This window comes from Anomaloglossus baeobatrachus, chromosome 2, assembly GCF_048569485.1.
Source record: "Anomaloglossus baeobatrachus isolate aAnoBae1 chromosome 2, aAnoBae1.hap1, whole genome shotgun sequence".
NCBI classification, from domain to species: domain Eukaryota; kingdom Metazoa; phylum Chordata; class Amphibia; order Anura; family Aromobatidae; genus Anomaloglossus; species Anomaloglossus baeobatrachus.
Genome location: NC_134354.1, coordinates 753728069 through 753743320, shown reverse-complemented (window position 1 = coordinate 753743320; position 15252 = coordinate 753728069). Strand labels below are relative to the sequence as shown.

The 15252-nt window shown below is 42.4% G+C and overlaps 1 protein-coding gene across 2 annotated transcripts in view; it reads left to right on the top strand.

Annotated features, from left to right (window-relative positions):
• Positions 1 to 15252, top strand: part of CNTN5 (contactin 5) — a 2293676-nt gene that overhangs the window by 829000 nt on the left and 1449424 nt on the right. For both annotated transcript variants that reach the window (XM_075337481.1, XM_075337482.1), the window contains one exon: positions 12641 to 12719. The gene's annotated coding sequence lies outside the window, so the exon portion shown is untranslated. The remainder of the gene's footprint in view (positions 1 to 12640; positions 12720 to 15252) is intronic.

Sequence of the window (15252 nt, the reverse complement as noted above, 5' to 3'; positions counted from 1 at the left end):
AAATCCACATGCTGGCTGGATTTAAATAGTGCAGTATACAGGTGTAGGCAGAAGTAACCGCCTGTCGCGGGGTCCTTCTCCCATATCACACAATCAACAGAGCGAAAGATGGCGGTACAATCCAAAGAGCATTTATTCCAAGCAAATCAAAACGGTCCATAACATAATCCACCATATAGAGGGTAAAATAGTGTAGCAACATGAATATAATCCGTTAAGCGATAAATGTCCAGGTCTCCCTGAGAAGCCACAGCTTCCCTCAGAGGTTCAATCTTCTTCCTTCTCACTTCAAGTTCCCAACAGACTGCCTGAATCTCCCAGGTAAGCAAAGGGTTTACAGTTGGCTGGACTCTAGGCCCACCTGCCCCTACACCCAGGGACGGACACGCCTCAAGAGGCTATAACCTTGCACTATAGGGGGTGATTACTTACAAACAATAGAAATGTACACAGAAGCAGTACAAATAAAGCTTAAAATAGGAATCTGTACAGCAAGATACACCTCCCCCATATCCCACCATCACAACCTCTCCCTCCTTCTGAATAAGTGAGTATGCCATGAGGTCTACACAGACCATCTCACTGGCCATCTCACTTAAGTCCATGTTGCTCAGCTGTGAATAGTCTATGGTTCTTCTTGCTGGAACAGTCCATCAGCGTTCTGGTGTTGACTTCCACGCTTGTATTGGATGGAGAAGCTGTAGATAGTCCCGTGTACAGCAATAGGGTACAAAGACAAGCTTCCCTTTGTGTCCTGCTTCACTCAAATTGTGTTGTCTGCACCCACAAATCGGCATTGTAGATCTCCCACGCCCTCATACGACTGTGTCAATGAAAAAAATAAGAACATGTCATGGCTTTAGAAAGAACTGGAGGTAAAATCATAAGGGCAAAAATGGAAAAATTGGCAGCTCTCGAAAAGGTTAAACTGCTGAAGGATATTTTAGCATATTCACAAAGTTATATAATCTTTGATAATTTTGCCTTAACAAGGATGTAAGATAACACTGTTATTTTTAGTGGCATGTACACCAACACCTAACGAATTCTCATTAGCAAAAGCCTGAAGGAAATCTGACACAATGGGAAAGATACATTGTATCAGCAGGAAGGTTTGGGTTAGTAAGCATCACAAGACTGAATGAAGAGTTGATGAATGGCTAAATTTCTCAAATGTGTTAACAGATCAGATTATGTTCAAATTCAGGATATAAAATGTACAGTAGTATATTAGATAGGAGGAAGTGATGGGTGAGTATGCTGGGTGAGTGTGCTCGCCTGCTCGGCACTGGTCAGTAATCGAGCAAGCATCGAACTCATCGAGAAGCTCGATACTTAATCCAGTGTTCATGCTCGAGTTTCCGCCCCACAGATTTTCCATTTTTTTTCTCGCAGTAAACATGCAGGCATTGCCTGTCAATCAAAGTAATTCTGTAGTCATGTTAGCTACTGGTATTACTAAGATTGGTCGGCCACATAGCATCATCAGGTCTATATAAGACTCAGAGGCGCCATGTTTGCCGCACTCTACCTGGAAATAGTGTACGGACTAGGGATAGATTCTCGTGGAGAAGAAACAGTGTGCTATGGCATCACAGGACCTGCTGGTGCAACAGTAAACAAACAATCCTTTTTCAAGTTCCGACATCATATCAGCAGGAATGTGCAGGGAAAGAGGTAGGCTTGTCGTTCTAACCCATGTTAGGGGATGCGCTCACGATCAGGACTCGCTGTATTCAGAACGCAGCTACTCCTGACCAGGGGGGGCGCTTGTCTCCTCCGCAGGAGAATGCAGGAGACCGCAGCTGTCAGTACCCATGATCTGGGTTCAGTGTGCTGTGGTCTCCTGCTTGTGTTCTCTTGAGGATGTATGCGATTCCGCAGCAAACAATTGACATGCTGCAGTCTGGAAAGACGCACCGCAGGTCAGTGTTTGCTGCGGAAAAAAATAAATCCTGTTCACTGTACTTGTACTGTACACCGCAGCGGTTTGGACACAGCGTCCAAACCGCTGCAAATACTGATCGTGGGCACGCACCCTTAAAGGAAGGGACACAACCTTGGATGTACCAGTACATTCAAGGGCGTAAAGGGGTAAACCAAAATTCTCCAGCCCACTGTGGGTCTCTGCTATTACAGTACCAGCGATTTATGTGTGGATGCGTCAACTAAATACCTGACCACTGTAGTCAATCAGCAAGTGGCATCAATACCGTATCACTGCGGCAATTGATTTGCGGCAGGGGTTACATGACATGTCAACAAAGCATTGCTTAGCCAATAAGAATAGAGATTAGCACGGAACCTGGGAGATGGAGAAACATGAGCAGTAGACAGTCTAAGGTTGACTAGATTCCTATTAACTGGACCCAAAAGAAGTTAATGAAGGCTCTTAAAAGAGATATCACCGATATGTTCTTCCCTAATTTGATATCTGAGTTTAAGCTAATTATTTTTTTTTATTTTTTCTTAACATGAATATGGGTAAGACATCACACCCGAGGTATCTTTGAGCAAGGGATGCAGACATTTGCACTGCAACAGGCGCTTGGAAACTAAATTGCAAAATTGAATGTTCTGAGCATGCTCTATGAAATGTGCAGAGATTCCTGTGCAGAGAGGAAAAGAAAGTAGGAGGAGCTGAGCTGTCAGCATCACCTACATGTGATCTGTGCTATTTACCCCATTATTTTAATGTGTGTGCTATTTCTCAATGAGAAACACAACACTTTGAAATAAAGATATAATTGCAATCCCTCAGGACATAGCATATTGCAGGATTTTAAAGGGAACCTGGCAGCTGTTTCATGCTGCCCAATCCTTGGAAAGAATATATCAAACACTGCCTGTGTGACTCTGAAACATGCTTTAAAAGCTGCTAAGGACCAAGCAACATTGGAGACTATTCGGGCAAATGCATCCCTGGTGGCTTCCTGGTAAATGCTAGAATGTACGGGTTCCTTCCAGGTGTGACATAATTTGACACGTGATAGGGGAGCATGGTCAAATTGCAGCCATTGTTTTCCAGACAGAATAAACATTCTTTTTCTAAGTCCACGTGGGCATGGAGTTGTTTATAATATAAGCGAGGATTTTGGGGTAAGACCCCCAGGCAGGCGGGTGCAAGACCCCTCTTGCATGATTATAGTGGACAGGAGAAAACATCACCACGCCCACTAACAAAGTTGGACAAACCCACTAACCAAGCTGGTCATGCTCACTAACCTGGAAGGAGCCCGTACATTCTAAGCTCAACCATGGCTTCTCCCATTTCACTGCCAGTGTCTGGCAGGTCTCACCCTGCATGCATGTAGGGGCACACAGGGAAAGACCTGCGTCAATCTAATGCAGCATGCAGCTAGAAGCCACCAGGAACCCATTTTTCCAATTGGTCTCCCATGTTGTTTGGTATTTAGTTGCTTTTAAAGGGAATCTGTGAGCAGGTTTTTGCTACCTCAGCTGACAGGAACATAATGTAGACAAGGAGATTCTGAATCCAATGGTATATCATGCAGATTACTGGGTGCAGCCATTTTGAAATAAAGAATTTAGATGCAGGAACACAGCAGAGCTGTCCCACCTGCCCCTGCCTTCGCACAGATATTGTGCATTGACTGTGAGGTGTCGATCACAGCGGGGGGGGGAGGGGGAGTGTCGAACTACTTTGCACATGAGTTTCTAGTCCTGTAATGGTAATTATTAGATAATAAACCCTTTAGTTTATATACTACTCAAAAAATAAAAGGAACACCAAAATACAAAACCCTTGTTTAAGTGTTCTCTTTATTTTTTGGGGCAGTATATAAACAATTGCACACACACTGATAAGAGAAGCACAGTTGCTTTTTGTTTTTAAACTCTTACAGCATGATGTCCTCACCTTACATAGCAAAACCCTGCTGACAGATTCCTTTTAAAGCATGCTTTAGAGTCAAATATACAAGGCTGGAACTGTCCAGCCAGTGTCTGATACATGCTACCCGTGAATCGAGCTCCAAGTATTAGCTGTCAGGTTGCCTTTAAGGCTTTCTCTGGTATTTTCAAACATGTTATATCTATTTTTTTTCCAGGAAGACCATATACCCATTATAGTCCTCTTGATTAGTATAATACAGGGTTTAGAAAGTGGTTTAAAAAATATTTAAAAAATATTGAATCAGAATTTGAAATTTAATGTAGATATTTGGAGACTCGATGGCAGGAGGTAAACTGCACAAAATTTGAAAGATTTCTGTAAATTCAGCCAGATGATTCTAATTGAGTTTCTTGTTTTCTCTGTTAGCCTAGCTCTGTTTTATTGATTTCTCTACAACATGATTGTATGGGCACCGGGGAATCATCTGTAAACTTAATTAGTAGAGGTTCACATGACTAATTTTGTTGTCCATTTTATAAAATGGTGCAGGCTTAGTAGACTGAATTCATGAAATTAAACATTCAACATAATAAATCAATAAAGTGCACACAAGAGCATTAAACTGATTTCAAGTCCAAAGGTCAACGACTTTCTGGTTTGGCCCCCTGAGTTTTCTGTAAGTAACTAAAATGAGAAAATTACATTTGTGGCACGCTATACTAATACTGATAGCTGCAACGTGATGTGGTGGTACGGGGCTTGAACATTTTCTGTTTGCCCTTAGACTAACCTTTGCTGCCCCCTTGACTGCGCTGTCAGTAAGATCATTTCTCCAATCTAGTCTGGACAAGAGATAACAATATACACATAGGGCAGCAAGGTGGCTCAGTGGTGTCATGTATGGTACGGATCCACGTTTACGGATCACTACTTGTTTGGACTCTGTACAGACTTCCAACAAGCAACCTGGTTTCTGTAAGTAGCTCTGTTTTATCGGGCGTTTGTTGTTCTATTCATCTCTGCTTCTGGCACTTTAGGAGTTAATGCCTCCTGGAGCAGTGGCTGGCTTCTCAGTGAACCAGATTTGTTAATCCCCATTTCCAGCTGGTCTCCTCTTCCTTAAAGGAAACCTGTCACCAGCAGTTTATAATACTTCCCTAACGGTCGGTGTGGAGCAGACTGGTAGAAATGGTCATCTCCGTTCTCCGGGTCCCACTCCTCCTCTTTTGGCCATCTTTGCCCTCCTTCTGAAGCTATTGTGGATGACGCGTCCACACTAGCCTGCATTGAGGTCCCGCACAGACGCAATACAATACTTTGATCTGTCCTGCAGAGGGCAGATCAAAGTACGCCTGCGCAGGACCCCAGTGTCGGCTAGTGTAGATAACATAGAAGGCATCATCCACACTAGCTTCAGAAGGAGGACAAAGATGGCCAAAAGAGGAGGCACGGGACCCGGAGAACGGAGACGCCCATCCGACCAGTCTGCTTCGCACCGAACGTTAGGTAAGTATTATAAACTTCTACTGACAGGTTCCCTTTAAGTCTGAGGAGTTTTCTGTACCATTGCTGAAGATAGTTTCTGCTTGTAGTTGCAAAATCCTGGCATCTCAGGCATTCCTCTATTTGGTGATCAATGAGTCATTGTTTGCTCTGTTTGAGAGTTACCCGGTGTGAATTTCTCCTACCCCTTTTGGTTTATTCCTTCCGGTGTTTTGTCTCTCCTCTGTGGTTATTTACAGTGTGAGTGTGTTTCAGTTTTATACCCTTGGCTGTGTCTTTGGAAGGTTGTTACTTTGTGTCCTACCCATTCCAGGGTTGGTGGTTTGGTGAGAGGTATTAGGATAGGGCCAGACAGGAGACAGGGCCTAAAGTGGTGACCTGGACCTCCCTACCATCAAGGGTACCTCCAGGGTCTGGGTGAGCGCAGGGCCCACAGTCTTATGGCCAGCTTAACACCCCCTGACAAGTGGTTGGCACTGTAACTTTGGGGTTTAAATCCCACCAAGGATAACATCTACATAGACTTTGTATATTCTCCTCCTGTTTCTATGGGTTTCCTCCAGGTTCTCTGTTTTCTCCCACACTCCAAACACATATTCATAGGGAATTTAGATTGTGAGTCCCAATGCAGAAAGTGGTGATGATATCTATAAAATGCTTCGAAATCTAATGATGCTGTGTAAGCAAGTAAAATATATAAATAAATTCTCCAGGACTATATACGGCTTTTTCCAGAAGACATGATGGCAAATGTCTCCATTTGAGGAATATTATTATTGGAGTCCGTATTCTTTTTGCATGGTACTTTAGTATTCAGTAGGTGAAACAATAACTAAAAACAATGAAGAGGAAAGGATTCCAGTTGGACCATGCAACTATTTCCTACTCCAATATATAGGAGATGTGTAGCTCTGTCAATAGTTACCTGGAAGTGCAAAAAATGGCTACCATTGATAGGCTTCCTACAAGTTTCTCCATTTGCGAGGTCCCAGAAGTTGTCCTTAACTTGTCTACAGGGATCTGGATTTACATGGTTGTCCTTGGGCTGAGCCACAGAGTTAGCTGCTGACCCGTGATGCAGGCTGGCAAGGGTGGCCAAAACCAAGTGAGCAAAGAAGTTATATCAGAAGATGCAAAAATCGTCAGTAAACATTCCAAGGTCAAAACAGGAAACAAAACTACAAGTCAAGAGCTGAGCCCATAGAACTGAATCAGAGGAGAACAAGGCTATATTGGGTAGCGTTAAGCAATATGATGGATGCTGTAGTAACCCAGGAACCCAGAGCTGCAAAGCAACAGTGCTAACCACTGAGCTACTGTTGGCCTGATCTAATTGTGTTTCATTGCATCCTCAGCTTTAATTTCTCCTACTATTGTATTTCTGTCACTAATAACATAGGGTACTTAGTCAAGACTATTTTCATCAAAAGAGCATAAAAGCCATACTACCATAACAAGATGTATCCAGTCAGGGTGGTCCCTCACCCTTCTAGGTCATTTTGCTATGTGCAAACAGGCTGGACCCAAACCTCACCCTTGTCCATGGAAAGGTATATAGACAAGGTGCACAGCCCAAAAGGGGAGGCATGCCCCTATACGAGCAAAGTACCAGAATCTAAAGCAAAACTGAACAAATCGGCCTGCACACCTGTTGGTATAAGTGCAGTATCTATTTGCATAGATAAGGGGTAAGGAAGGATATTTTCCGTCTGGCTGAGATTACTCATAGCCTTAATCACAACTGCAGTTTAATGCTCTTGTGTGCACTTTATTAATTCACTCCATTCTAGTTATAGTTCTTCTATTTTTACCACTGTGAAGAAGCCTTTCTCTGGAGAAGCTGAGGTGTTTGTTTCTGTTGCATCTGAGATGTCTCTTGCTGGAGAAGCTGAGGAGTGCTATTTGTTGTGTCTTTCCCCACACATTTGCTCATGTTGTTTTATTGCAGTAGTGAAAGTAGTGTCTCACTGGCCTTCACACCCGTCAGGGATCAGACTCAAATGAATGATAGGAGGTGACTCTGCTTCCCTTTCCCTATTGCCAGGGCCTTCCATGTGACTTCTTCCCTGGTAGTCCCTATGTGTTGCGCCACTTGCCGGCTGTCGTCTTGCACCCAGCATGACATTAACAGACCAAAATATAGCACTCTTTTGATCAAGATAGTATAAACTAAGTACCCTGTGTTATTTACATGTACTATTATTATTTATTTGCTTACACCTGAGTATTGATAATTTGTTTTCATCTTAGATCCTGGTTATGAATATTGTATCATTGTCATGTCTACATGCTGCATCACAACTTTTCATCCAAAACATGGGCTTTGATAATCCATCTCATGAGGTCGGACATAACTAATATTGTAGTATCCCATTTCTACATTTTCACTATATTGAAATTTAATGTGCAAGTTGTCGCAACCACTTGTCACAATCACAGCAATTTTCAGGTTACAAAATAGCAATATTCACTGTTATTTGTAGTATGTGGATTCTGCAATCATTGGCCACATCAGGTGTGTAAAATCCATTTTCGCTTTGCAGACCGAGCCTTCTATCTACTGTTGTAACGGATGTGTCAGGGCTATCTGACAATCCAGTGGCAGCGAGTGTTAGAAAATTCCCAGAGATTGGCAGCAAGTGTTGTTATCTGACAAGTCCCTGTTTCTGCAGCAGCGGACTCTAGGACCCTGGGAAACTGTCAGTTTTTCCTCTCAGTTACAGCCTTTGACATCCTTTATAAACCTCACCCTGGGGGGGATTTGGGTGCGGTTTATAATGTGTTCCCTGCTGAGCTTTGGAAAGGTTGTCTTCTGTGTCTCCACACTTCTGTGGTTGCTGCAGCTCAGGTAATTGTTGTGGTTTGTTATCTTAAAGACTCTGGTGATAGCTGTTGTGGTTTCCCTGTATTCCTCACTTGTGTCTTCCTTTACTGATAGTGGTGACAGGTGAGGAACCTGTATTGGGCTGCTGAGGGCAGTAAGGGTGAGCTGCAGGTTGTTGTCAGGCATCACCACTTCATCCTTTCCCTTTGTGTTGTCATATACGGCTGGTATAGTGTGGCGCCCCTGAGGCTTCAGTTCCCACAGCGTATTGCATCTGATTTAAAGTGCAATGCTCATCCTGGGTAAGGAAGAGGTTAATCACTGGTTTTCACTTACACAACACTCACAGCTCACGTGTTTTCTGGGCTAAAGGTGGTCACCACAACAATAGATTTTTCCCAGCCACCAGTGAGTCATCAGGAAGGTGGGGGCAGCACAGGGGAAGTGAGAGAACACACAGTTTTTACCTTAGAAAAAAGACCTGGAACGGCAACTGCTGTGTCGGTCCCTCATTGCTGGCACCCCGCGCTTAGGTGCCAACGGCCACTACCACTTCCATCATCCTCCCTGGGGCCTAGCTTCACCTGCGGGAAGATGAACTATCCTAGCTGTGACACCATCCGCCCGAGAGGACAGCGACCGCAGCAGCGGCTACCACAGGTGATGTCACGAGACAACCACTACTCCCAACATCCTCATCCCATCCATCCATCCATCCTTTTTGGTGTACATCTCGGAGCCCCAAACCCAGGCTGGGCCACCCGTGACATCCCAAACCCGACATCACCGGCCCGGCGACGAGTAGCTTAACCCCTGCCCCGTGGGTTCTGCAATAGCATCTATCCCCGGCCGTGACAACTGTATTTTTTTTACTTAAATTGAAACCATTTGTTGAATTGGAGGAGACGAGACTGAAGAACTTCTAATAGACACTAAATAAGACTGATTCATACCCGTGTGAAGATTGACAATATTTACTTTGGATTTCTTTACAAAAAGAAAAGAAGTAAGCCTCGAGCTCCTCACAATGAGTAATGATTGTTTTGAAGTCTCAAAATTCACAGGGGTCCTGTGTAGCTAAAATAATTAAAAGAAATTGCAGATTATACCTGTATCAACTCCATTTTATGTCTATCTCTGATCACGACAGACGCAAGGCTGTTTGCTACATAGAATTAAAAAGCACCGCAGGGTGACCAGCATATCTCAGCTCAGCGGGACGCCTTCTCTCTGAATTCTGTTTAGTTACATTGTCTGCAGTGACATCAACACGTTCCTGCCAACAAGAAAGCGGGGGCGAGATAAGACGACTGAATAAAGTTATAATAACCAAAATATCACAAAATTGGATTTAAATGGAATGTTTGAATTGTCGCCTGTTTCTTCTGACGACCTCTTTAAAACGGTGGGATAATTTGCAGATTGACCCAGGTCTTAGCAATTGGCCGGTAAAAGTTTTTTTGTTGATTTTTCCCAAAGCAAATTAGTAGTGAAACTTTACTTCTCTGGGGCAGACAAAATGTTTGATCTTTTTTTATATTCTTTTTTTTTTATTTAACTTTCATTTTCACATTATTATAAAGGGTGCTTTACACGCTGCGATATCGCTAACGATTTATCGTCGGGGTCACGGTGTTTGGGGCGCACATCCGGCATCGTTAGCGACATCGCAGCGTGTGACATGTATGAGCGACCTTCAACGATCGCAAAAGTGGTAAAAATCGCTGGTTTTGGAGAGGTTGTCCAAACACCAATTATCGTTGTCTGGTGAGTAACGAGGTTGTTTGTCGCTCCTGCAGCAGCACACATCGGTATGTTTGACACCGCAGGAACGAGGAAACTCACCGTACCTGCGTCCCGCCGGCAATGAGGAAGGAAGGAGGTGGGCGAGATGTTCGGCCCGCTCATCTCCTCCCCTCCGCTTCTATTGGGCGGCCGCTTAGTGATGGCGTTGCTATGACGCCGAACGAACCTCCCCCGTAGAAAGGAGGCGGTTCGCCGGTCACAGCGACATCGCTAGGCAGGTAAGTGCGTGTGACAGGTGTAAGCGATGTTGTGCGACACGGGCAGCGATTTGCCCGTGACGCAAAACTGACGAGGGTGGGTACGCACGCTAGCAATCTCGATACTGATATCGCAGTGTGTAAAGTACTCTTTAGTCTTTTTAAAGGGGAAAGTCAGTACAAGGGATCTTTTGATGAACGCCTATAAGATCTTGGACTACATCTATATTCCATAACAGAGGGGCCCAATGGGAACATAGCCATGATGTTGGGTCAGATTTCCAGTAGCAGAAATATTTCTTCAATATTAAAGGGTTTTGAGACCCAGACTGCTATTAACTAAAAAGGAATCAGGCATCAGGATTTTGCTTCCACGTCAGGGCAGAGACCCTGATTCCAGCAATGTATCATTTACTGGACTGCCTGGTGCAGTTTTGACATAAACTCTGCTATAGATCTACCACTTCTTTGAATGCTGAGCTCTGTATAACTCCGCCCACACTACTGATTGGCAGCTTTCTGTTTACACTGTGCATAGGTAGAAAGCTACCAATCAGTGGTGGGGGTGGGGCTATACAGAGTGATTGAATATTGAAGACTACATAGACAATATTAGGCAGGAAAAAAGACAAGGTCACAGGACAGTATGGAGAGCGGGTACAAAAAAAAAAGGACCTGACAGCTAGCAAGGGCACAATAACTATGGGGAAATATTGAACAGTCACCTCCCATGGGGGGATGATGCCTTATATGCTCTGTGCCTAAATAATGGGGGGTCGAGTAGGCACTTTCGGTTTAGGTTGCGCTGGCCTTTTAAGAAAAGGGAGAGCAGCGCAGCTGTGTCCTAAGTGCGCTCCCAAAAGCCCTACCGCGCATGCACAGGCCTTGGGAGCCAGGGGATGGACTAGAAGCAAAGAGAAGGAGGAACATCGATGTCCCTGATAGATGGTAGAGCCGGGGTGCTGACGGAGGAACAGAGGAGACTTGGGGGGACCACGGAGGTTGCGGGGGTAGAGGAGGTGAGCAGGGAAGAGCATCAGGGCTCCTGGGCTGGGAGTGCCAATGTTGTGACAGATATCAGGAGAAAAAGGATATGTTCCGCACTGCTGCTGATCCAAAATAATATCACACCATTCAAGGAGTGGATGACATATGGTTTGAGTCTACACATTTTGCCTTTTTGTCGTTTTTGTCCTGATGAAGAAACCAGACGGTTTTGAGAAGCGTAGACTCACAAAAATCACGTCATCCACTCTTTGCCTGGTGTGATACTAATTTGGATCCTTTCTCATGAAGGTAACCTAGTAACAAATCATCCATATAATTTATTTCTACCCAGTATTAAAGTAATATTAAAATGAAGCCAATACAAAAGTCATTCGTCTTCTTCTTTTCCAATTAAATGTACAAATGAAAGGACGTATCTCATCTATTCTGTTCTGGAGGACACTGCTCCCCAAGCTCCAAATTTCCTGATCACAGAGGAAAGTGGGTATTTGATTGACAGTTGGGTCGAGTAGTATCATTCCTACACGGGCCTAAACTTTGCACTCTAAATACTGTAGCATTGTCGGAGTGCAGCGGCGCTGAAGTTGGTCAGGGTTGGAAGTTAAGAGCTCAGTCTATCAATCCCAAACAGCTTCAGTGCTTACAAGCTCAAAAGAAAATAGCTTGTAAGCACTGCAATAAAATAACACTAGCAAACAGGTGATGAAAGAGGCGACAAATGGCGCTCCTCAGCATCTCCAGCAAGAAACTTCTCAGCTGCAACATAAACGAACACCTCAGTTTTTCTGGACAAATGCTGTTTCAAAATGGTCAGCATAGAACAACTATAACTTGCATACATTGAATTCAGGATTGAGTGAATATATTGGAATGTAAAGTAAATTATAATGTAAAGATGCTACCACTCAAGGCAACCACTGTAAACAGTCGATAAATACCGTAATCTAAAAGTAACCGTCAAGGAAATGCTGTAAATTTTAAATAAAAAGTAGATTGGAAAGATGCAGGCATTTTCCAATTATTTCCATCTTTTCAGATGGGAATAACTCTCTCAAGACATTGCTCATTTGCATTGCAGACTTCTGAAAGTACAATCTATCAAAAAATGACAATCATCATGATATTACAAGAAATGCAATTTGTAAATAAAAGTAAAAAACAATGTAATGAAGAATCCTGTATACATCTCCAAAAATTCTAACATGTAGTTTGCAGGACAATTTTTTCCTTTGTCTTAAAGAAAGTTTTATCTGTATGGAAATCTTACAAGTTTTCTGCTGATTTATGTGTTTGATTTGGTTCTGTACCGAAAGTGTAAATTCTAAGAGGTGTTAGTATAATGGGACTGGAGGTGATGACAGTGCTGTGAAGATTTACTTTCTAAAAGGAAATGTTAAGTAATCACTGTGCCAGGCTTCTAATCCTCCTGCATTTTCCCTTTTCTAGATTGGACATAGGACAAATTCTCAAAATAGGATCCAAAGTTTGCTGCAGGCTTCCCATTGTTCCTGAGATTTTTGAAAAGGTAAATACTGCTGATTACAATGGAAGTTTTTTAAAAAAGTTGTTCTATGCATCAAAAGTAAAAAAAAAAAGTGGCATGTTTATAATGCTGGAGTAGACATTTTCAAGGCTGAGGGAATCATATTAGAAGTATTTTTATGGTCTCACATAGCTAGGTTTTTGTACAATTAAATTACACACTACATTTGTCTAGTTTATCAATTGACTTATTTTTTTTAATTATCATTTTTAAGTTGTTTTTAAAGGCGTAGATTCTCTTAAGAGTCTGTAAAGGAAAAATTGTCACAATTACTGTATGTAGATACTCTGGAATCTGATAGCGTGGAATGTAACAAAACTGAGACCAGGGTTGGGTAAATACTCAATATTAACAAATAATAAACACAGTGCAAATAACAAAATAACAGTGAGCAACTACAAATTAAATATAAGTGCAAACCACACTAATGTGTGAATGTCCAGAAATAATATGCAGGATTGAGCACAGCAAACAAATATGTGAATGTCCAGAATAATTTGCAGGTGTACGCCTAGCAAATAAATGGTGAATGTCCAGAATAATATGCAGGAATATGACATCAAACAAGTGGTGAATGTCCAGAATAATATGCAGGAGTATGCACAGCAAACAAGTGGTGAATGTCCAGAGGTTATATGCAGGTGTGTGCACAGCACTAATACACGAGTGTCCAGAATTTCTATGCAGAAGTGCGTACAGCAAGCAAGTTATCAGTGTACTTCCTAGAGCTGAACAAAGTCCCCCACAAGTCCAGCACACAGCCCATACAGATACAGTCCAGGATTAAGTACAGTGATCACTAACAGAGAAACTAGTTATTACAGACCACTATTCATGGGACCACTGTTTTGTTGGAGGGACCAATGATGCTTAAGCTTCAGATTATTGTAGAAGTCATGATGTTTTCTTCTAAAATTTCCATATACTTGATTGAATCCACATATTGAAGGTTTTCAGTGCTAGAGAAGGATTCAAATTCCCAAAACTTCATCAACCCAACATGATGCTTCACTGTAGGCATCCACGATCCACCATCATACCTCACTGTAGACATCACTGAGGTACCCCCATGCTTCAAAATAGGTATTACCAAGCAACTACCATGCTTCACAGCAGACACAATTGATCTATTGCCATGCTTCTCTGTACACAACACTGAGAAACCACCATGCTTTACTGTAGGCAACAATGAGCCACTGTGATGATTCACTGTAGGCATCATTAAGCCACCATTATGCTTCACTGTAGGGAATGTGGTCTTTTCAGCATATACTTTATTCTGCTCCCTCCAGGCATGCCACTGATCCATAGGCCCAAAAGTTCCTGTTTTGTTTCATCTCTTTACAATACTTAATCCACAAACATATCTGGCTTCTTTATTTGCTTTTGATCACATTGGAAATTAGTTTTCTTCTGCTTTTGGATTAGTAGAGGTGAATATCTTGGGATTCGGGCATGGGGATCTTTAGAGTTTAGCACACATTTTAGTACAAAGTAAAACCTCAATGCCTGCTACAGCCAAATTCTACTGCAAGTCTTGTAGTCTTGTAGTCAATCCATGGTTTCTGACCTCTTGTTGTCTCGAAAATCCACTGAAAGCCATTGATAGCTTACTCTTCATGGTGCTCCTTTCACTTTGAACTTGTTATCTCTGCTTCTAACAATATATTTTTCCTTGTTTGTCCAAGGCAGTGATGTCTTTTCTTAACTTTTTTGACCACTTTCTTGATGACCAAAGAATAATTGTGAACTGGAATCAATTGCTCATGAGGAATGAGCTAAGGTTCCTCGGTAACTCTTCCAAAAGGTGCATCACCGTTGCGGCAGGTCATAACAGCCAGAAGAGCATTATTATGTAGTAAAGATGGTTGTTATAAAATGATTGAATCATTTTAATACTAAAACAAGCAGTAAAAGTGGATTTTTGATTGATTTTGTAGAAACTAGCTGTTATTTGATTTGTGTGTTCATTTTTACGTGGTTTACTGTAAACAGCAGAAAGTTTAATAAACCTGACTTGCAATGAGGGGTGAATAATTTGGACTTTAGTGTTTATGATGAAAAATGATTTTCATCAGTTGCAAAATATTTCTAAGTAGCACATTTCTCTTTATATGTATGGTCAAAGTGGATCACTTTTTCTTGGTTCTTTGCTGGCACATCAGGGCGCATTCAGTTGTCATCCACATTCTATTATAGCAAAACTAAACTAAAAATAAAAAATAAAAAAATGAAAAACAAAATGCATATATTGTAGTCCCTCTAAAACAATGTTGAGCTGCAGGGTTCTCGGTCTTGAGACCCCCCTCCGATCTCGCAAACCAAAGACATAACCTGCTTAGCTTATGCATGAGTGTGCAAACAACAGTGTTCTTGTGCATTTGAAAATCCATAGGTCTGTACACCGCTGTGCACACTGTCATGAATAAGCCGAGTGTATATGCTTTGTTGTTTACGCAATCGGCAGGGGACTCAAGACTGGACCTCTGCAGATCAACAGTGGAGAGGCTACATT